At 39.1% G+C, this 14536-nt stretch overlaps 70 non-coding genes across 70 annotated transcripts; all 70 read left to right on the top strand.

Annotated features, from left to right (window-relative positions):
* Window positions 1–41: 41 nt before the first annotated feature.
* Trnat-ugu (transfer RNA threonine (anticodon UGU)) lies at window positions 42–115 on the top strand. The gene has a single exon. It is a non-coding gene; the product is annotated as a tRNA-Thr (tRNA).
* A 213-nt stretch (window positions 116–328) lies between these two features.
* Window positions 329–402, top strand: Trnat-agu (transfer RNA threonine (anticodon AGU)). Its single transcript has one exon. It is a non-coding gene; the product is annotated as a tRNA-Thr (tRNA).
* A 70-nt stretch (window positions 403–472) lies between these two features.
* Trnat-agu (transfer RNA threonine (anticodon AGU)) lies at window positions 473–546 on the top strand. Its single transcript has one exon. It is a non-coding gene; the product is annotated as a tRNA-Thr (tRNA).
* A 70-nt stretch (window positions 547–616) lies between these two features.
* Trnat-agu (transfer RNA threonine (anticodon AGU)) lies at window positions 617–690 on the top strand. The gene has a single exon. It is a non-coding gene; the product is annotated as a tRNA-Thr (tRNA).
* A 70-nt stretch (window positions 691–760) lies between these two features.
* Trnat-ugu (transfer RNA threonine (anticodon UGU)) lies at window positions 761–834 on the top strand. Its single transcript has one exon. It is a non-coding gene; the product is annotated as a tRNA-Thr (tRNA).
* A 70-nt stretch (window positions 835–904) lies between these two features.
* Trnat-ugu (transfer RNA threonine (anticodon UGU)) lies at window positions 905–978 on the top strand. Its single transcript has one exon. It is a non-coding gene; the product is annotated as a tRNA-Thr (tRNA).
* A 362-nt stretch (window positions 979–1340) lies between these two features.
* Window positions 1341–1414, top strand: Trnat-ugu (transfer RNA threonine (anticodon UGU)). Its single transcript has one exon. It is a non-coding gene; the product is annotated as a tRNA-Thr (tRNA).
* A 70-nt stretch (window positions 1415–1484) lies between these two features.
* Window positions 1485–1558, top strand: Trnat-ugu (transfer RNA threonine (anticodon UGU)). The gene has a single exon. It is a non-coding gene; the product is annotated as a tRNA-Thr (tRNA).
* Window positions 1559–1628: 70 nt separating this feature from the next.
* On the top strand, window positions 1629–1702 carry Trnat-ugu (transfer RNA threonine (anticodon UGU)). The gene has a single exon. It is a non-coding gene; the product is annotated as a tRNA-Thr (tRNA).
* Window positions 1703–1772: 70 nt separating this feature from the next.
* Trnat-ugu (transfer RNA threonine (anticodon UGU)) lies at window positions 1773–1846 on the top strand. The gene has a single exon. It is a non-coding gene; the product is annotated as a tRNA-Thr (tRNA).
* Window positions 1847–2060: 214 nt separating this feature from the next.
* Trnat-ugu (transfer RNA threonine (anticodon UGU)) lies at window positions 2061–2134 on the top strand. Its single transcript has one exon. It is a non-coding gene; the product is annotated as a tRNA-Thr (tRNA).
* Window positions 2135–2204: 70 nt separating this feature from the next.
* Window positions 2205–2278, top strand: Trnat-ugu (transfer RNA threonine (anticodon UGU)). The gene has a single exon. It is a non-coding gene; the product is annotated as a tRNA-Thr (tRNA).
* A 70-nt stretch (window positions 2279–2348) lies between these two features.
* Trnat-ugu (transfer RNA threonine (anticodon UGU)) lies at window positions 2349–2422 on the top strand. The gene has a single exon. It is a non-coding gene; the product is annotated as a tRNA-Thr (tRNA).
* A 358-nt stretch (window positions 2423–2780) lies between these two features.
* Trnat-ugu (transfer RNA threonine (anticodon UGU)) lies at window positions 2781–2854 on the top strand. The gene has a single exon. It is a non-coding gene; the product is annotated as a tRNA-Thr (tRNA).
* A 70-nt stretch (window positions 2855–2924) lies between these two features.
* Window positions 2925–2998, top strand: Trnat-ugu (transfer RNA threonine (anticodon UGU)). The gene has a single exon. It is a non-coding gene; the product is annotated as a tRNA-Thr (tRNA).
* Window positions 2999–3068: 70 nt separating this feature from the next.
* Window positions 3069–3142, top strand: Trnat-ugu (transfer RNA threonine (anticodon UGU)). Its single transcript has one exon. It is a non-coding gene; the product is annotated as a tRNA-Thr (tRNA).
* Window positions 3143–3212: 70 nt separating this feature from the next.
* On the top strand, window positions 3213–3286 carry Trnat-ugu (transfer RNA threonine (anticodon UGU)). Its single transcript has one exon. It is a non-coding gene; the product is annotated as a tRNA-Thr (tRNA).
* Window positions 3287–3356: 70 nt separating this feature from the next.
* Trnat-ugu (transfer RNA threonine (anticodon UGU)) lies at window positions 3357–3430 on the top strand. Its single transcript has one exon. It is a non-coding gene; the product is annotated as a tRNA-Thr (tRNA).
* A 218-nt stretch (window positions 3431–3648) lies between these two features.
* Trnat-ugu (transfer RNA threonine (anticodon UGU)) lies at window positions 3649–3722 on the top strand. The gene has a single exon. It is a non-coding gene; the product is annotated as a tRNA-Thr (tRNA).
* A 70-nt stretch (window positions 3723–3792) lies between these two features.
* Window positions 3793–3866, top strand: Trnat-ugu (transfer RNA threonine (anticodon UGU)). Its single transcript has one exon. It is a non-coding gene; the product is annotated as a tRNA-Thr (tRNA).
* Window positions 3867–3936: 70 nt separating this feature from the next.
* Window positions 3937–4010, top strand: Trnat-ugu (transfer RNA threonine (anticodon UGU)). The gene has a single exon. It is a non-coding gene; the product is annotated as a tRNA-Thr (tRNA).
* Window positions 4011–4080: 70 nt separating this feature from the next.
* Window positions 4081–4154, top strand: Trnat-ugu (transfer RNA threonine (anticodon UGU)). Its single transcript has one exon. It is a non-coding gene; the product is annotated as a tRNA-Thr (tRNA).
* A 214-nt stretch (window positions 4155–4368) lies between these two features.
* Window positions 4369–4442, top strand: Trnat-ugu (transfer RNA threonine (anticodon UGU)). The gene has a single exon. It is a non-coding gene; the product is annotated as a tRNA-Thr (tRNA).
* Window positions 4443–4512: 70 nt separating this feature from the next.
* On the top strand, window positions 4513–4586 carry Trnat-ugu (transfer RNA threonine (anticodon UGU)). The gene has a single exon. It is a non-coding gene; the product is annotated as a tRNA-Thr (tRNA).
* Window positions 4587–4656: 70 nt separating this feature from the next.
* Window positions 4657–4730, top strand: Trnat-ugu (transfer RNA threonine (anticodon UGU)). The gene has a single exon. It is a non-coding gene; the product is annotated as a tRNA-Thr (tRNA).
* Window positions 4731–5088: 358 nt separating this feature from the next.
* Window positions 5089–5162, top strand: Trnat-ugu (transfer RNA threonine (anticodon UGU)). Its single transcript has one exon. It is a non-coding gene; the product is annotated as a tRNA-Thr (tRNA).
* Window positions 5163–5232: 70 nt separating this feature from the next.
* On the top strand, window positions 5233–5306 carry Trnat-ugu (transfer RNA threonine (anticodon UGU)). The gene has a single exon. It is a non-coding gene; the product is annotated as a tRNA-Thr (tRNA).
* A 70-nt stretch (window positions 5307–5376) lies between these two features.
* On the top strand, window positions 5377–5450 carry Trnat-ugu (transfer RNA threonine (anticodon UGU)). Its single transcript has one exon. It is a non-coding gene; the product is annotated as a tRNA-Thr (tRNA).
* Window positions 5451–5520: 70 nt separating this feature from the next.
* On the top strand, window positions 5521–5594 carry Trnat-ugu (transfer RNA threonine (anticodon UGU)). The gene has a single exon. It is a non-coding gene; the product is annotated as a tRNA-Thr (tRNA).
* Window positions 5595–5664: 70 nt separating this feature from the next.
* Window positions 5665–5738, top strand: Trnat-ugu (transfer RNA threonine (anticodon UGU)). The gene has a single exon. It is a non-coding gene; the product is annotated as a tRNA-Thr (tRNA).
* A 70-nt stretch (window positions 5739–5808) lies between these two features.
* Window positions 5809–5882, top strand: Trnat-ugu (transfer RNA threonine (anticodon UGU)). Its single transcript has one exon. It is a non-coding gene; the product is annotated as a tRNA-Thr (tRNA).
* A 70-nt stretch (window positions 5883–5952) lies between these two features.
* Trnat-ugu (transfer RNA threonine (anticodon UGU)) lies at window positions 5953–6026 on the top strand. Its single transcript has one exon. It is a non-coding gene; the product is annotated as a tRNA-Thr (tRNA).
* A 70-nt stretch (window positions 6027–6096) lies between these two features.
* Window positions 6097–6170, top strand: Trnat-ugu (transfer RNA threonine (anticodon UGU)). Its single transcript has one exon. It is a non-coding gene; the product is annotated as a tRNA-Thr (tRNA).
* A 358-nt stretch (window positions 6171–6528) lies between these two features.
* On the top strand, window positions 6529–6602 carry Trnat-ugu (transfer RNA threonine (anticodon UGU)). The gene has a single exon. It is a non-coding gene; the product is annotated as a tRNA-Thr (tRNA).
* Window positions 6603–6672: 70 nt separating this feature from the next.
* Window positions 6673–6746, top strand: Trnat-ugu (transfer RNA threonine (anticodon UGU)). The gene has a single exon. It is a non-coding gene; the product is annotated as a tRNA-Thr (tRNA).
* A 214-nt stretch (window positions 6747–6960) lies between these two features.
* Window positions 6961–7034, top strand: Trnat-ugu (transfer RNA threonine (anticodon UGU)). Its single transcript has one exon. It is a non-coding gene; the product is annotated as a tRNA-Thr (tRNA).
* A 70-nt stretch (window positions 7035–7104) lies between these two features.
* Window positions 7105–7178, top strand: Trnat-ugu (transfer RNA threonine (anticodon UGU)). Its single transcript has one exon. It is a non-coding gene; the product is annotated as a tRNA-Thr (tRNA).
* Window positions 7179–7248: 70 nt separating this feature from the next.
* On the top strand, window positions 7249–7322 carry Trnat-ugu (transfer RNA threonine (anticodon UGU)). Its single transcript has one exon. It is a non-coding gene; the product is annotated as a tRNA-Thr (tRNA).
* Window positions 7323–7392: 70 nt separating this feature from the next.
* Window positions 7393–7466, top strand: Trnat-ugu (transfer RNA threonine (anticodon UGU)). The gene has a single exon. It is a non-coding gene; the product is annotated as a tRNA-Thr (tRNA).
* Window positions 7467–7536: 70 nt separating this feature from the next.
* Window positions 7537–7610, top strand: Trnat-ugu (transfer RNA threonine (anticodon UGU)). Its single transcript has one exon. It is a non-coding gene; the product is annotated as a tRNA-Thr (tRNA).
* A 70-nt stretch (window positions 7611–7680) lies between these two features.
* On the top strand, window positions 7681–7754 carry Trnat-ugu (transfer RNA threonine (anticodon UGU)). The gene has a single exon. It is a non-coding gene; the product is annotated as a tRNA-Thr (tRNA).
* A 70-nt stretch (window positions 7755–7824) lies between these two features.
* Window positions 7825–7898, top strand: Trnat-ugu (transfer RNA threonine (anticodon UGU)). Its single transcript has one exon. It is a non-coding gene; the product is annotated as a tRNA-Thr (tRNA).
* A 214-nt stretch (window positions 7899–8112) lies between these two features.
* Trnat-ugu (transfer RNA threonine (anticodon UGU)) lies at window positions 8113–8186 on the top strand. Its single transcript has one exon. It is a non-coding gene; the product is annotated as a tRNA-Thr (tRNA).
* A 70-nt stretch (window positions 8187–8256) lies between these two features.
* Trnat-ugu (transfer RNA threonine (anticodon UGU)) lies at window positions 8257–8330 on the top strand. The gene has a single exon. It is a non-coding gene; the product is annotated as a tRNA-Thr (tRNA).
* A 70-nt stretch (window positions 8331–8400) lies between these two features.
* On the top strand, window positions 8401–8474 carry Trnat-ugu (transfer RNA threonine (anticodon UGU)). Its single transcript has one exon. It is a non-coding gene; the product is annotated as a tRNA-Thr (tRNA).
* Window positions 8475–8544: 70 nt separating this feature from the next.
* Trnat-ugu (transfer RNA threonine (anticodon UGU)) lies at window positions 8545–8618 on the top strand. The gene has a single exon. It is a non-coding gene; the product is annotated as a tRNA-Thr (tRNA).
* A 70-nt stretch (window positions 8619–8688) lies between these two features.
* Trnat-ugu (transfer RNA threonine (anticodon UGU)) lies at window positions 8689–8762 on the top strand. The gene has a single exon. It is a non-coding gene; the product is annotated as a tRNA-Thr (tRNA).
* A 70-nt stretch (window positions 8763–8832) lies between these two features.
* Window positions 8833–8906, top strand: Trnat-ugu (transfer RNA threonine (anticodon UGU)). The gene has a single exon. It is a non-coding gene; the product is annotated as a tRNA-Thr (tRNA).
* A 70-nt stretch (window positions 8907–8976) lies between these two features.
* Window positions 8977–9050, top strand: Trnat-ugu (transfer RNA threonine (anticodon UGU)). Its single transcript has one exon. It is a non-coding gene; the product is annotated as a tRNA-Thr (tRNA).
* A 70-nt stretch (window positions 9051–9120) lies between these two features.
* Window positions 9121–9194, top strand: Trnat-ugu (transfer RNA threonine (anticodon UGU)). The gene has a single exon. It is a non-coding gene; the product is annotated as a tRNA-Thr (tRNA).
* Window positions 9195–9264: 70 nt separating this feature from the next.
* On the top strand, window positions 9265–9338 carry Trnat-ugu (transfer RNA threonine (anticodon UGU)). The gene has a single exon. It is a non-coding gene; the product is annotated as a tRNA-Thr (tRNA).
* Window positions 9339–9408: 70 nt separating this feature from the next.
* On the top strand, window positions 9409–9482 carry Trnat-ugu (transfer RNA threonine (anticodon UGU)). Its single transcript has one exon. It is a non-coding gene; the product is annotated as a tRNA-Thr (tRNA).
* Window positions 9483–9552: 70 nt separating this feature from the next.
* Window positions 9553–9626, top strand: Trnat-ugu (transfer RNA threonine (anticodon UGU)). The gene has a single exon. It is a non-coding gene; the product is annotated as a tRNA-Thr (tRNA).
* A 70-nt stretch (window positions 9627–9696) lies between these two features.
* Trnat-ugu (transfer RNA threonine (anticodon UGU)) lies at window positions 9697–9770 on the top strand. Its single transcript has one exon. It is a non-coding gene; the product is annotated as a tRNA-Thr (tRNA).
* Window positions 9771–9840: 70 nt separating this feature from the next.
* Window positions 9841–9914, top strand: Trnat-ugu (transfer RNA threonine (anticodon UGU)). Its single transcript has one exon. It is a non-coding gene; the product is annotated as a tRNA-Thr (tRNA).
* Window positions 9915–9984: 70 nt separating this feature from the next.
* Window positions 9985–10058, top strand: Trnat-ugu (transfer RNA threonine (anticodon UGU)). Its single transcript has one exon. It is a non-coding gene; the product is annotated as a tRNA-Thr (tRNA).
* Window positions 10059–10272: 214 nt separating this feature from the next.
* Trnat-ugu (transfer RNA threonine (anticodon UGU)) lies at window positions 10273–10346 on the top strand. Its single transcript has one exon. It is a non-coding gene; the product is annotated as a tRNA-Thr (tRNA).
* Window positions 10347–10848: 502 nt separating this feature from the next.
* Trnat-ugu (transfer RNA threonine (anticodon UGU)) lies at window positions 10849–10922 on the top strand. Its single transcript has one exon. It is a non-coding gene; the product is annotated as a tRNA-Thr (tRNA).
* A 214-nt stretch (window positions 10923–11136) lies between these two features.
* Trnat-ugu (transfer RNA threonine (anticodon UGU)) lies at window positions 11137–11210 on the top strand. The gene has a single exon. It is a non-coding gene; the product is annotated as a tRNA-Thr (tRNA).
* Window positions 11211–11280: 70 nt separating this feature from the next.
* On the top strand, window positions 11281–11354 carry Trnat-ugu (transfer RNA threonine (anticodon UGU)). Its single transcript has one exon. It is a non-coding gene; the product is annotated as a tRNA-Thr (tRNA).
* A 214-nt stretch (window positions 11355–11568) lies between these two features.
* Window positions 11569–11642, top strand: Trnat-ugu (transfer RNA threonine (anticodon UGU)). The gene has a single exon. It is a non-coding gene; the product is annotated as a tRNA-Thr (tRNA).
* A 502-nt stretch (window positions 11643–12144) lies between these two features.
* Window positions 12145–12218, top strand: Trnat-ugu (transfer RNA threonine (anticodon UGU)). The gene has a single exon. It is a non-coding gene; the product is annotated as a tRNA-Thr (tRNA).
* A 70-nt stretch (window positions 12219–12288) lies between these two features.
* On the top strand, window positions 12289–12362 carry Trnat-ugu (transfer RNA threonine (anticodon UGU)). The gene has a single exon. It is a non-coding gene; the product is annotated as a tRNA-Thr (tRNA).
* Window positions 12363–13296: 934 nt separating this feature from the next.
* Trnat-agu (transfer RNA threonine (anticodon AGU)) lies at window positions 13297–13370 on the top strand. The gene has a single exon. It is a non-coding gene; the product is annotated as a tRNA-Thr (tRNA).
* Window positions 13371–13728: 358 nt separating this feature from the next.
* On the top strand, window positions 13729–13802 carry Trnat-agu (transfer RNA threonine (anticodon AGU)). The gene has a single exon. It is a non-coding gene; the product is annotated as a tRNA-Thr (tRNA).
* Window positions 13803–13872: 70 nt separating this feature from the next.
* On the top strand, window positions 13873–13946 carry Trnat-agu (transfer RNA threonine (anticodon AGU)). The gene has a single exon. It is a non-coding gene; the product is annotated as a tRNA-Thr (tRNA).
* A 70-nt stretch (window positions 13947–14016) lies between these two features.
* On the top strand, window positions 14017–14090 carry Trnat-agu (transfer RNA threonine (anticodon AGU)). Its single transcript has one exon. It is a non-coding gene; the product is annotated as a tRNA-Thr (tRNA).
* Window positions 14091–14160: 70 nt separating this feature from the next.
* Window positions 14161–14234, top strand: Trnat-agu (transfer RNA threonine (anticodon AGU)). The gene has a single exon. It is a non-coding gene; the product is annotated as a tRNA-Thr (tRNA).
* A 70-nt stretch (window positions 14235–14304) lies between these two features.
* Trnat-agu (transfer RNA threonine (anticodon AGU)) lies at window positions 14305–14378 on the top strand. Its single transcript has one exon. It is a non-coding gene; the product is annotated as a tRNA-Thr (tRNA).
* A 70-nt stretch (window positions 14379–14448) lies between these two features.
* Trnat-cgu (transfer RNA threonine (anticodon CGU)) lies at window positions 14449–14522 on the top strand. Its single transcript has one exon. It is a non-coding gene; the product is annotated as a tRNA-Thr (tRNA).
* Window positions 14523–14536: the final 14 nt, after the last annotated feature.

Genomic DNA, 14536 nt, shown 5'->3' with positions numbered 1-14536 from the left:
TTAATGATATATAATCATATTTATTGTTTCCTTAATATATCGGCTCCATAGCTCAGTTGGTTAGAGCGCCAGTCTTGTAAACTGGAGGTCGAGGGTCCGAATCCCTCTGGAGCCTTGTATTCTTGTTTAACACTTGTGTCATCATTAATGATATATAATCATATTTAATGATTCATTAATATATCGGTTCCATAGCTCAGTTGGTTAGAGCGCCGGTCTTGTAAACTGGAGCTCGAGGGTCCGAATCCCTCTGGAGCCTTGTATCTTGTTTAACACTCCTTTTATTATTAATGATACATAATCATATTTATTGTTTCCTTAATATATCGGCTCCATAGCTCAGTTGGTTAGAGCGCCAGTCTAGTAAACTGGAGGTCGAGGGTCCGAATCCCTCTGGAGCCTTGTATTCTTGTTTAATACTTGTTTAATCGTTAATGATATACAATCATATTTATTGTTTCATTAATATATCGGCTCCATAGCTCAGTTGGTTAGAGCGCCAGTCTAGTAAACTGGAGGTCGAGGGTCCGAATCCCTCTGGAGCCTTGTATTCTTGTTTAATACTTGTGTCATCATTAATGATACATAATCATATTTATTGTTTCCTTAATATATCGGCTCCATAGCTCAGTTGGTTAGAGCTCCAGTCTAGTAAACTGGAGGTCGAGGGTCCGAATCCCTCTGGAGCCTTGTATTCTTGTTTAACACTTGTGTCATCATTAATGAAACATAATAATATTTATTGTTTCCTTAATATATCGGCTCCATAGCTCAGTTGGTTAGAGCGCCAGTCTTGTAAACTGGAGGTCGAGGGTCCGAATCCCTCTGGAGCCTTGTATTCTTGTTTAACACGTGTGTCATCCTTAATGATATATAATCATATTTATTGTTTCCTTAATATATCGGCTCCATAGCTCAGTTGGTTAGAGCGCCAGTCTTGTAAACTGGAGGTCGAGGGTCCGAATCCCTCTGGAGGCTGGTATTCTTGTTTAACACTTGTGTAATCATTAATGATATATATTCATATTTATTGTTTCCTTAATAAATCTGCTCCATAGCTCAGTTGGTTAGAGCACCAGTCTTGTAAACTGGAGGTCGAGGGTCCGAATCCCTCTGGAGCCTTGTATTCTTGTTTAACACGTGTGTCATCCTTAATGATATATAATCATATTTATTGTTTCCTTAATATATCGACTCCATAGCTCAGTTGGTTAGAGCGCCAGTCTTGTAAACTGGAGGTCGAGGGTCCGAATCCCTCTGGAGCCTTGTATTCTTGTTTAACACGTGGGTGTGTCATCCTAAATGATATATAATCATATTTATTGTTTCCTTCATATATCGGCTCCATAGCTCAGTTGGTTAGAGCACCAGTCTTGTAAACTGGAGGTCGAGGGTCCGAATCCCTCTGGAGCCTTGTATTTTTGTTTAACACGTGTGTCATCATTAATGATATATAATCATATTTATTGTTTCCTTAATATATCGGCTCCATAGCTCAGTTGGTTAGAGCACCAGTCTTGTAAACTGGAAGTCGAGGGTCCGAATCCCTCTGGAGCCTTGTATTCTTGTTTAACACGTGTGTCATCCTTAATGATATATAATCATATTTATTGTTTCCTTAATATATCGGCTCCATAGCTCAGTTGGTTAGAGCGCCAGTCTTGTAAACTGGAGGTCGAGGGTCCGAATCCCTCTGGAGCCTTTTATTCTCGTTTAACACTCGTTTTATTGTTAATGATACATAATCATGTTTATTATTTCCTTAATATATCGGCTCCATAGCTCAGTTGGTTAGAGCGCCAGTCTTGTAAACTGGAGGTCGAGGGTCCGAATCCCTCTGGAGCCTTTTATTCTTGTTTAACACTCGTTTTATTATTAATGATACATAATCATATTTATTGTTTCCTTAATATATCGGCTCCATAGCTCAGTTGGTTAGAGCGCCAGTCTTGTATTATGGAGGTCGAGGGTCCGAATCCCTCTGGAGCCTTTTATTCTTGTTTAACACTCGTTTTATTATTAATGATACATAATCATATTTATTGTTTCCTATATATATCGGCTCCATAGCTCAGTTGGTTAGAGCGCCAGTCTTGTAAACTGGAGGTCGAGGGTCCGAATCCCTCTGGAGCCTTGTATTCTTGTTTAAAACTTGTGTCATCATTAATGATACATAATCATATTTATTGTTTCCTTAATATATCGGCTCCATAGCTCAGTTGGTTAGAGCGCCAGTCTTGTAAACTGGAGGTCGAGGGTCCGAATCCCTCTGGAGCCTTTTATTCTCGTTTAACACTCGTTTTATTATTAATGATACATAATCATATTTATTGTTTCCTATATATATCGGCTCCATAGCTCAGTTGGTTAGAGCGCCAGTCTTGTAAACTGGAGGTCGAGGGTCCGAATCCCTCTGGAGCCTTTTATTCGCGTTTAACACTCGTTTTATCATTTATGATACATAATCATATTTATTGTTTCCTTAATATATCGGCTCCATAGCTCAGTTGGTTAGAGCGCCAGTCTTGTAAACTGGAAGTCGAGTGTCCGAATCCCTCTGGAGCCTTTTATTCTCGTTTAACACTCGTTTTATTATTAATGATACATAATCATATTTATTGTTTCCTTAATATATCGGCTCCATAGCTCAGTTGGTTAGAGCGCCCGTCTTGTAAACTGGAGGTCGAGGGTCCGAATCCCTCTGGAGCCTTTTATTCTCGTTAAACACTCGTTTTATTATTAATGATACATAATCATATTTATTGTTTCCTTAATATATCGGCTCCATAGCTCAGTTGGTTAGAGCGCCAGTCTTGTAAACTGGAGGTCGAGGGTCCGAATCCCTCCGGAGCCTTTTATTCTCGTTTAACACTCGTTTTATTATTAATGATACATAATCATATTTATTGTTTCCTTAATATATCGGCTCCATAGCTCAGTTGGTTAGAGCGCCAGTCTTGTAAACTGGAGGTCGAGGGTCCGAATCCCTCTGGAGCCTTTTATTCTCGTTTAACACTCGTTTTATTATTAATGATACATAATCATATTTATTGTTTCCTTAATATATCGGCTCCATAGCTCAGTTGGTTAGAGCGCCAGTCTTGTAAACTGGAGGTCGAGGGTCCGACTCCCTCTGGAGCCTTGTATTCTTGTTTAACACTTGTGTCATCATTAATGATATATAATCATATTTGTTGTTTCCTGAATATATCGGCTCCATAGCTCAGTTGGTTAGAGCGCCAGTCTTGTAAACTGGAGGTCGAGGGTCCGAATCCCTCTGGAGGCTGGTATTCTTGTTTAACACTTGTGTAATCATTAATGATATATATTCATATTTATTGTTTCCTTAATATATCGGCTCCATAGCTCAGTTGGTTAGAGCACCAGTCTTGTAAACTGGAGGTCGAGGGTCCGAATCCCTCTGGAGCCTTGTATTCTTGTTTAACACGTGTGTCATCCTTAATGATATATAATCATATTTATTGTTTCCTTAATATATCGACTCCATAGCTCAGTTGGTTAGAGCGCCAGTCTTGTAAACTGGAGGTCGAGGGTCCGAATCCCTCTGGAGCCTTGTATTCTTGTTTAACACGTGGGTGTGTCATCCTAAATGATATATAATCATATTTATTGTTTCCTTCATATATCGGCTCCATAGCTCAGTTGGTTAGAGCACCAGTCTTGTAAACTGGAGGTCGAGGGTCCGAATCCCTCTGGAGCCTTGTATTTTTGTTTAACACGTGTGTCATCATTAATGATATATAATCATATTTATTGTTTCCTTAATATATCGGCTCCATAGCTCAGTTGGTTAGAGCACCAGTCTTGTAAACTGGAAGTCGAGGGTCCGAATCCCTCTGGAGCCTTGTATTCTTGTTTAACACGTGTGTCATCCTTAATGATATATAATCATATTTATTGTTTCCTTAATATATCGGCTCCATAGCTCAGTTGGTTAGAGCGCCAGTCTTGTAAACTGGAGGTCGAGGGTCCGAATCCCTCTGGAGCCTTTTATTCTCGTTTAACACTCGTTTTATTGTTAATGATACATAATCATGTTTATTATTTCCTTAATATATCGGCTCCATAGCTCAGTTGGTTAGAGCGCCAGTCTTGTAAACTGGAGGTCGAGGGTCCGAATCCCTCTGGAGCCTTTTATTCTTGTTTAACACTCGTTTTATTATTAATGATACATAATCATATTTATTGTTTCCTTAATATATCGGCTCCATAGCTCAGTTGGTTAGAGCGCCAGTCTTGTATTATGGAGGTCGAGGGTCCGAATCCCTCTGGAGCCTTTTATTCTTGTTTAACACTCGTTTTATTATTAATGATACATAATCATATTTATTGTTTCCTATATATATCGGCTCCATAGCTCAGTTGGTTAGAGCGCCAGTCTTGTAAACTGGAGGTCGAGGGTCCGAATCCCTCTGGAGCCTTGTATTCTTGTTTAAAACTTGTGTCATCATTAATGATACATAATCATATTTATTGTTTCCTTAATATATCGGCTCCATAGCTCAGTTGGTTAGAGCGCCAGTCTTGTAAACTGGAGGTCGAGGGTCCGAATCCCTCTGGAGCCTTTTATTCTCGTTTAACACTCGTTTTATTATTAATGATACATAATCATATTTATTGTTTCCTATATATATCGGCTCCATAGCTCAGTTGGTTAGAGCGCCAGTCTTGTAAACTGGAGGTCGAGGGTCCGAATCCCTCTGGAGCCTTTTATTCGCGTTTAACACTCGTTTTATCATTAATGATACATAATCATATTTATTGTTTCCTTAATATATCGGCTCCATTGCTCAGTTGGTTAGAGCGCCAGTCTTGTAAACTGGAAGTCGAGGGTCCGAATCCCTCTGGAGCCTTTTATTTTCGTTTAACACTCGTTTTATTATTAATGATACATAATCATATTTATTGTTTCCTTCATATATCGGCTCCATAGCTCAGTTGGTTAGAGCGCCCGTCTTGTAAACTGGAGGTCGAGGGTCCGAATCCCTCTGGAGCCTTTTATTCTCGTTAAACACTCGTTTTATTATTAATGATACATAATCATATTTATTGTTTCCTTAATATATCGGCTCCATAGCTCAGTTGGTTAGAGCGCCAGTCTTGTAAACTGGAGGTCGAGGGTCCGAATCCCTCTGGAGCCTTTTATTCTCGTTTAACACTCGTTTTATTATTAATGATACATAATCATATTTATTGTTTCCTTAATATATCGGCTCCATAGCTCAGTTGGTTAGAGCGCCAGTCTTGTAAACTGGAGGTCGAGGGTCCGAATCCCTCTGGAGCCTTTTATTCTCGTTTAACACTCGTTTTATTATTAATGATACATAATCATATTTATTGTTTCATAAATATATCGGCTCCATAGCTCAGTTGGTTAGAGCGCCAGTCTTGTAAACTGGAGGTCGAGGGTCCGACTCCCTCTGGAGCCTTGTATTCTTGTTTAACACTTGTGTCATCATTAATGATATATAATCATATTTGTTGTTTCCTGAATATATCGGCTCCATAGCTCAGTTGGTTAGAGCGCCAGTCTTGTAAACTGGAGGTCGAGGGTCCGAATCCCTCTGGAGCCTTGTATTCTTGTTTAAAACTTGTGTCATCATTAATGATACATAATCATATTTATTGTTTCATTAATGTATCGGCTCCATAGCTCAGTTGGTTAGAGCGCCAGTCTTGTAAACTGGAGGTCGAGGGTCCGAATCCCTCTGGAGCCTTTTATTCTTGTTTAACACTCGTTTTATTATTAATGATACATAATCATATTTATTGTTTCCTATATATATCGGCTCCATAGCTCAGTTGGTTAGAGCGCCAGTCTTGTAAACTGGAGGTCGAGGGTCCGAATCCCTCTGGAGCCTTGTATTCTTGTTTAAAACTTGTGTCATCATTAATGATACATAATCATATTTATTGTTTCCTGAATATATCGGCTCCATAGCTCAGTTGGTTAGAGCGCCAGTCTTGTAAACTGGAGGTCGAGGGTCCGAATCCCTCTGGAGCCTTTTATTCTCGTTTAACACTCGTTTTATTATTAATGATAGATAATCATATTTATTGTTTCCTATATATATCGGCTCCATAGCTCAGTTGGTTAGAGCGCCAGTCTTGTAAACTGGAGGTCGAGGGTCCGAATCCCTCTGGAGCCTTTTATTCGCGTTTAACACTCGTTTTATCATTAATGATACATAATCATATTTATTGTTTCCTTAATATATAAGCTCCATAGCTCAGTTGGTTAGAGCGCCAGTCTTGTAAACTGGAAGTCGAGGGTCCGAATCCTTCTGGAGCCTTTTATTCTCGTTTAACACTCGTTTTATTATTAATGATACATAATCATATTTATTGTTTCCTTAATATATCGGCTCCATAGCTCAGTTGGTTAGAGCGCCCGTCTTGTAAACTGGAGGTCGAGGGTCCGAATCCCTCTGGAGCCTTTTATTCTCGTTAAACACTCGTTTTATTATTAATGATACATAATCATATTTATTGTTTCCTTAATATATCGGCTCCATAGCTCAGTTGGTTAGAGCGCCAGTCTTGTAAACTGGAGGTCGAGGGTCCGAATCCCTCTGGAGCCTTTTATTCTCGTTTAACACTCGTTTTATTATTAATGATACATAATCATATTTATTGTTTCCTTAATATATCGGCTCCATAGCTCAGTTGGTTAGAGCGCCAGTCTTGTAAACTGGAGGTCGAGGGTCCGAATCCCTCTGGAGCCTTTTATTCTCGTTTAACACTCGTTTTATTATTAATGATACATAATCATATTTATTGTTTCCTTAATATATCGGCTCCATAGCTCAGTTGGTTAGAGCGCCAGTCTTGTAAACTGGAGGTACAGGGTCCGACTCCCTCTGGAGCCTTGTATTCTTGTTTAACACTTGTGTCATCATTAATGATATATAATCATATTTGTTGTTTCCTGAATATATCGGCTCCATAGCTCAGTTGGTTAGAGCGCCAGTCTTGTAAACTGGAGGTCGAGGGTCCGACTCCCTCTGGAGCCTTGTATTCTTGTTTAACACTTGTGTCATCATTAATGATATATAATCATATTTGTTGTTTCCTGAATATATCGGCTCCATAGCTCAGTTGGTTAGAGCGCCAGTCTTGTAAACTGGAGGTCGAGGGTCCGAATCCCTCTGGAGCCTTGTATTCTTGTTTAAAACTTGTGTCATCATTAATGATACATAATCATATTTATTGTTTCATTAATGTATCGGCTCCATAGCTCAGTTGGTTAGAGCGCCAGTCTTGTAAACTGGAGGTCGAGGGTCCGAATCCCTCTGGAGCCTTTTATTCTTGTTTAACACTCGTTTTATTATTAATGATACATAATCATATTTATTGTTTCCTATATATATCGGCTCCATAGCTCAGTTGGTTAGAGCACCAGTCTTGTAAACTGGAGGTCGAGGGTCCGAATCCCTCTGGAGCCTTGTATTTTTGTTTAACACGTGTGTCATCATTAATGATATATAATCATATTTATTGTTTCCTTAATATATCGGCTCCATAGCTCAGTTGGTTAGAGCACCAGTCTTGTAAACTGGAAGTCGAGGGTCCGAATCCCTCTGGAGCCTTGTATTCTTGTTTAACACGTGTGTCATCCTTAATGATATATAATCATATTTATTGTTTCCTTAATATATCGGCTCCATAGCTCAGTTGGTTAGAGCGCCAGTCTTGTAAACTGGAGGTCGAGGGTCCGAATCCCTCTGGAGCCTTTTATTCTCGTTTAACACTCGTTTTATTGTTAATGATACATAATCATGTTTATTATTTCCTTAATATATCGGCTCCATAGCTCAGTTGGTTAGAGCGCCAGTCTTGTAAACTGGAGGTCGAGGGTCCGAATCCCTCTGGAGCCTTTTATTCTTGTTTAACACTCGTTTTATTATTAATGATACATAATCATATTTATTGTTTCCTTAATATATCGGCTCCATAGCTCAGTTGGTTAGAGCGCCAGTCTTGTATTATGGAGGTCGAGGGTCCGAATCCCTCTGGAGCCTTTTATTCTTGTTTAACACTCGTTTTATTATTAATGATACATAATCATATTTATTGTTTCCTATATATATCGGCTCCATAGCTCAGTTGGTTAGAGCGCCAGTCTTGTAAACTGGAGGTCGAGGGTCCGAATCCCTCTGGAGCCTTGTATTCTTGTTTAAAACTTGTGTCATCATTAATGATACATAATCATATTTATTGTTTCCTTAATATATCGGCTCCATAGCTCAGTTGGTTAGAGCGCCAGTCTTGTAAACTGGAGGTCGAGGGTCCGAATCCCTCTGGAGCCTTTTATTCTCGTTTAACACTCGTTTTATTATTAATGATACATAATCATATTTATTGTTTCCTTTATATATCGGCTCCATAGCTCAGTTGGTTAGAGCGCCAGTCTTGTAAACTGGAGGTCGAGGGTCCGAATCCCTCTGGAGCCTTTTATTCGCGTTTAACACTCGTTTTATCATTAATGATACATAATCATATTTATTGTTTCCTTAATATATCGGCTCCATAGCTCAGTTGGTTAGAGCGCCAGTCTTGTAAACTGGAAGTCGAGGGTCCGAATCCCTCTGGAGCCTTTTATTCTCGTTTAACACTCGTTTTATTATTAATGATACATAATCATATTTATTGTTTCCTTAATATATCGGCTCCATAGCTCAGTTGGTTAGAGCGCCAGTCTTGTAAACTGGAGGTCGAGGGTCCGAATCCCTCTGGAGCCTTTTATTCTCGTTAAACACTCGTTTTATTATTAATGATACATAATCATATTTATTGTTTCCTTAATATATCGGCTCCATAGCTCAGTTGGTTAGAGCGCCAGTCTTGTAAACTGGAGGTCGAGGGTCCGAATCCCTCTGGAGCCTTTTATTCTCGTTTAACACTCGTTTTATTATTAATGATACATAATCATATTTATTGTTTCCTTAATATATCGGCTCCATAGCTCAGTTGGTTAGAGCGCCAGTCTTGTAAACTGGAGGTCGAGGGTCCGAATCCCTCTGGAGCCTTTTATTCTCGTTTAACACTCGTTTTATTATTAATGATACATAATCATATTTATTGTTTCCTTAATATATCGGCTCCATAGCTCAGTTGGTTAGAGCGCCAGTCTTGTAAACTGGAGATCGAGGGTCCGACTCCCTCTGGAGCCTTGTATTCTTGTTTAACACTTGTGTCATCATTAATGATATATAATCATATTTGTTGTTTCCTGAATATATCGGCTCCATAGCTCAGTTGGTTAGAGCGCCAGTCTTGTAAACTGGAGGTCGAGGGTCCGAATCCCTCTGGAGCCTTGTATTCTTGTTTAAAACTTGTGTCATCATTAATGATACATAATCATATTTATTGTTTCATTAATGTATCGGCTCCATAGCTCAGTTGGTTAGAGCGCCAGTCTTGTAAACTGGAGGTCGAGGGTCCGAATCCCTCTGGAGCCTTTTATTCTTGTTTAACACTCGTTTTATTATTAATGATACATAATCATATTTATTGTTTCCTATATATATCGGCTCCATAGCTCAGTTGGTTAGAGCGCCAGTCTTGTAAACTGGAGGTCGAGGGTCCGAATCCCTCTGGAGCCTTGTATTCTTGTTTAAAACTTGTGTCATCATTAATGATACATAATCATATTTATTGTTTCCTTAATATATCGGCTCCATAGCTCAGTTGGTTAGAGCGCCAGTCTTGTAAACTGGAGGTCGAGGGTCCGAATCCCTCTGGAGCCTTTTATTCTCGTTTAACACTCGTTTTATTATTAATGATAGATAATCATATTTATTGTTTCCTATATATATCGGCTCCATAGCTCAGTTGGTTAGAGCGCCAGTCTTGTAAACTGGAGGTCGAGGGTCCGAATCCCTCTGGAGCCTTTTATTCGCGTTTAACACTCGTTTTATCATTAATGATACATAATCATATTTATTGTTTCCTTAATATATCGGCTCCATAGCTCAGTTGGTTAGAGCGCCAGTCTTGTAAACTGGAAGTCGAGGGTCCGAATCCCTCTGGAGCCTTTTATTCTCGTTTAACACTCGTTTTATTATTAATGATACATAATCATATTTATTGTTTCCTTAATATATCGGCTTCATAGCTCAGTTGGTTAGAGCGCCCGTCTTGTAAACTGGAGGTCGAGGGTCCGAATCCCTCAGGAGCCTTTTATTCTCGTTAAACACTCGTTTTATTATTAATGATACATAATCATATTTATTGTTTCCTTAATATATCGGCTCCATAGCTCAGTTGGTTAGAGCGCCAGTCTTGTAAACTGGAGGTCGAGGGTCCGAATCCCTCTGGAGCCTTTTATTCTCGTTTAACACTCGTTTTATTATTAATGATACATAATCATATTTATTGTTTCCTTAATATATCGGCTCCATTGCTCAGTTGGTTAGAGCGCCCGTCTTGTAAACTGGAGGTCGAGGGTCCGAATCCCTCTGGAGCCTTTTATTCTCGTTTAACACTCGTTTTATTATTAATGATACATAATCATATTTATTGTTTCCTTAATATATCGGCTCCATAGCTCAGTTGGTTAGAGCGCCAGTCTTGTAAACTGGAGGTCGAGGGTCCGAATTAGTCTGGAGCCTTTTATTCTCGTTTAACACTCGTGTTATTATTAATGATACATAATCATACTTATTGCTTCCTTAATATATCGGCTCCATAGCTCAGTTGGTTAGTGCGCCAGTCTTGTAAACTGGAGGTCGAGGGTCCGAATCCCTCTGGAGCCTTTTATTCTCGTTTAACACTCGTTTTATTATTAATGATACATAATCATATTTATTGTTTCCTTAATATATCGGCTCCATAGCTCAGTTGGTTAGAGCGCCAGTCTTGTAAACTGGAGGTCGAGGGTCCGAATCCCTCTGGAGCCTTTTATTCTCGTTTAACTCTCGTTTTATTATTAATGATACATAATCATATTTATTGTTTCCTTAATATATCGGCTCCATAGCTCAGTTGGTTAGAGCGCCGGTCTTGTAAACTGGAGCTCGAGGGTCCGAATCCCTCTGGAGCCTTTTATTCTCGTTTAACACTCGTTTTATTATTAATGATACATAATCATATTTATTGTTTCCTTAATATATCGGCTCCATAGCTCAGTTGGTTAGAGCGCCAGTCTTGTAAACTGGAGGTTGAGGGTCCGAATCCCTCTGGAGCCTTTTATTCTCGTTTAACACTCGTTTTATTATTAATGATACATAATCATATTTATTGTTTCCTTAATATATCGGCTCCATAGCTCAGTTGGTTAGAGCGCCAGTCTTGTAAACTGGAGGTCGAGGGTCCGAATCCCTCTGGAGCCTTTTATTCTCGTTTAACACTCGTTTTATTATTAATGATACATAATCATATTTATTGTTTCCTTAATATATCGGCTCCATAGCTCAGTTGGTTAGAGCGCCAGTATTGTAAACTGGAGGTCGAGGGTCCGAATCCCTCTGGAGCCTTTTATTCTCGTTTAACACTCGTTTTATTATTAATGATACATAATCATATTTATTGTTTCCTTAATATATCGGCTCCATAGCTCAGTTGGTTAGAGCGCCAGTCTTGTAAACTGGAGGTCCAGGGTCCGAATCCCTCTGGAGCCTTTTATTCTTGTTTAACACTTGTTTTATTATTAATGATACATAATCATATTTATTGTTTCCTTAATATATCGGCTCCATAGCTCAGTTGGTTAGAGCGGCAGTCTTGTAAACTGGAGGTCGAGGGTCCGAATCCCTCTAGAGCCTTTTATTCTTGTTTAACACTCGTTTTATTATTAATGATACATAATCATATTTATTGTTTCCTTAATATATCGGCTCCACAGCCCAGTTGGTTAGAGCGCCAGTCTTGTAAACTGGAGGTCGAGGGTCCGAATCCCTCTGGAGCCTTTTATTCTCGTTTAACACTCGTTTTATTATTAATGATACATAATCATATTTATTGTTTCCTTAATTTATCGGCTCCGTAGCTCAGTTGGTTAGAGCGGCAGTCTTGTAAACTGGAGGTCGAGGGTCCGAATCCCTCTGGAGCCTTGTATTCTCGTTTAACACTCGTTTTATTATTAATGATACATAATCATATTTATTGTTTCCTTAATATATCGGCTCCATAGCTCAGTTGGTTAGAGCGCCAGTCTTGTAAACTGGAGGTCGAGCGTTCGAATCGCTCTGGAGCCTTTTCTTCTCGTTTAACACTTGTTTTATCATTAATGATACATAATCATATTTATTGTTTCCTTAATTTATCGGCTCCGTAGCTCAGTTGGTTAGAGCGCCAGTCTTGTAAACTGGAGGTCGAGGGTCCGAATCCCTCTGGAGCCTTTTATTCTTGTTTAACACTCGTTTTATTATTAATGATACATAATCATATTTATTGTTTCCTTAATATATCGGCTCCATAGCTCAGTTTGTTAGAGCGCCAGTCTTGTAAACTGGAGGTCGAGGTTCCGAATCCCTCTGGAGCCTTTTATTCTTGTTTAACACTCGTTTTATTATTAATGATACATAATCATATTTATTGTTTCCTTAATATATCGGCTCCATAGCTCAGTTTGTTAGAGCGCCAGTCTTGTAAACTGGAGGTCGAGGTTCCGAATCCCTCTGGAGCCTTTTATTCTTGTTTAACACTCGTTTTATTATTAATGATACATAATCATATTTATTGTTTCCTTAATATATCGGCTCCATAGCTCAGTTTGTTAGAGCGCCAGTCTTGTAAACTGGAGGTCGAGGTTCCGAATCCCTCTGGAGCCTTTTATTCTTGTTTAACACTCGTTTTATTATTAATGATACATAATCATATTTATTGTTTCCTTAATATATCGGCTCCATAGCTCAGTTTGTTAGAGCGCCAGTCTTGTAAACTGGAGGTCGAGGTTCCGAATCCCTCTGGAGCCTTTTATTCTTGTTTAACACTCGTTTTATTATTAATGATACATAATCATATTTATTGTTTCCTTAATATATCGGCTCCATAGCTCAGTTTGTTAGAGCGCCAGTCTTGTAAACTGGAGGTCGAGGTTCCGAATCCCTCTGGAGCCTTTTATTCTTGTTTAACACTCGTTTTATTATTAATGATACATAATCATATTTATTGTTTCCTTAATATATCGGCTCCATAGCTCAGTTTGTTAGAGCGCCAGTCTTGTAAACTGGAGGTCGAGGGTTCGAATCGCTCTGGAGCCTTTTATTCTTGTTTAACACTCGTTTTATTATTAATGATACATAATCATATTTATTGTTTCCTTAATATATCGGCTCCATAGCTCAGTTGGTTAGAGCGCCAGTCTAGTAAACTGGAGGTCGAGGGTCCGAATCCCTCTGGAGCCTTGTATTCTTGTTTAACACTCGTTTTATTATTAATGATACATAATCATATTTATTGTTTCCTTAATATATCGGCTCCATAGCTCAGTTGGTTAGAGCGCCAGTCTAGTAAACTGGAGGTCGAGGGTCCGACTCCCTCTGGAGCCTTGTATTCTTGTTTAACACTCGTTTTATTAATAATGATACATAATCATATTTATTGTTTCCTTAATATATCGGCTCCATAGCTCAGTTGGTTAGAGCGCAAGTCTAGTAAACTGGAGGTCGAGGGTCCGAATCCCTCTGAGGCCTTGTATTTTTGTTTAACACTCGTTTTATTATTAATGATACATAATCATATTTATTGTTTCCTTAATATATCGGCTCCATAGCTCAGTTGGTTAGAGCGCCAGTCTAGTAAACTGGAGGTCGAGGGTCCGAATCCCTCTGGAGCCTTGTATTCTTTTTTAACACTCGTTTTATTATTAATGATACATAATCATATTTATTGTTTCCTTAATATATCGGCTCCATAGCTCAGTTGGTTAGAGCGCCAGTCTAGTAAACTGGAGGTCGAGGGTCCGAATCCCTCTGGAGCCTTGTATTCTTGTTTAACACTCGTTTTATTATTAATGATACATAATCATATTTATTGTTTCCTTAATATATCGGCTCCATAGCTCAGTTGGTTAGAGCGCCAGTCTAGTAAACTGGAGGTCGAGGGTGCGAATCCCTCTGGAGCCTTGTATTCTTGTTTAACACTCGTTTTATTATTAATGATACATAATCATATTTATTGTTTCCTTAATATATCGGCTCCATAGCTCAGTTGGTTAGAGCGCCAGTCTAGTAAACTGGAGGTCGAGGGTCCGAATCCCTCTGGAGCCTTGTATTCTTGTTTAACACTCGTTTTATTATTAATGATACATACTCATATTTATTGTTTCCTTAATATATCGGCTCCATAGCTCAGTTGGTTAGAGCGCCAGTCTAGTAAACTGGAGGTCGAGGGTCCGAATCCCTCTGGAGCCTTGTATTCTTGTTTAACACTCGTTTTATTATTAATGATACATAATCATATTTATTATTTCCTTAATATATCGGCTCCATCGCTCAGTTGGTTAGAGCGCCAGTCTCGTAAACTGGAGGTCGAGGGTCCGACTCCCTCTGGAGCCTTGTATTCTTGTTTA

This window comes from Euprymna scolopes, chromosome 11, assembly GCF_053919585.1.
Source record: "Euprymna scolopes isolate OS-2025 chromosome 11, ASM5391958v1, whole genome shotgun sequence".
NCBI classification, from domain to species: Eukaryota; Metazoa; Mollusca; class Cephalopoda; order Sepiida; family Sepiolidae; genus Euprymna; species Euprymna scolopes.
This window is presented reverse-complemented; position numbering and strand designations above follow the sequence as displayed.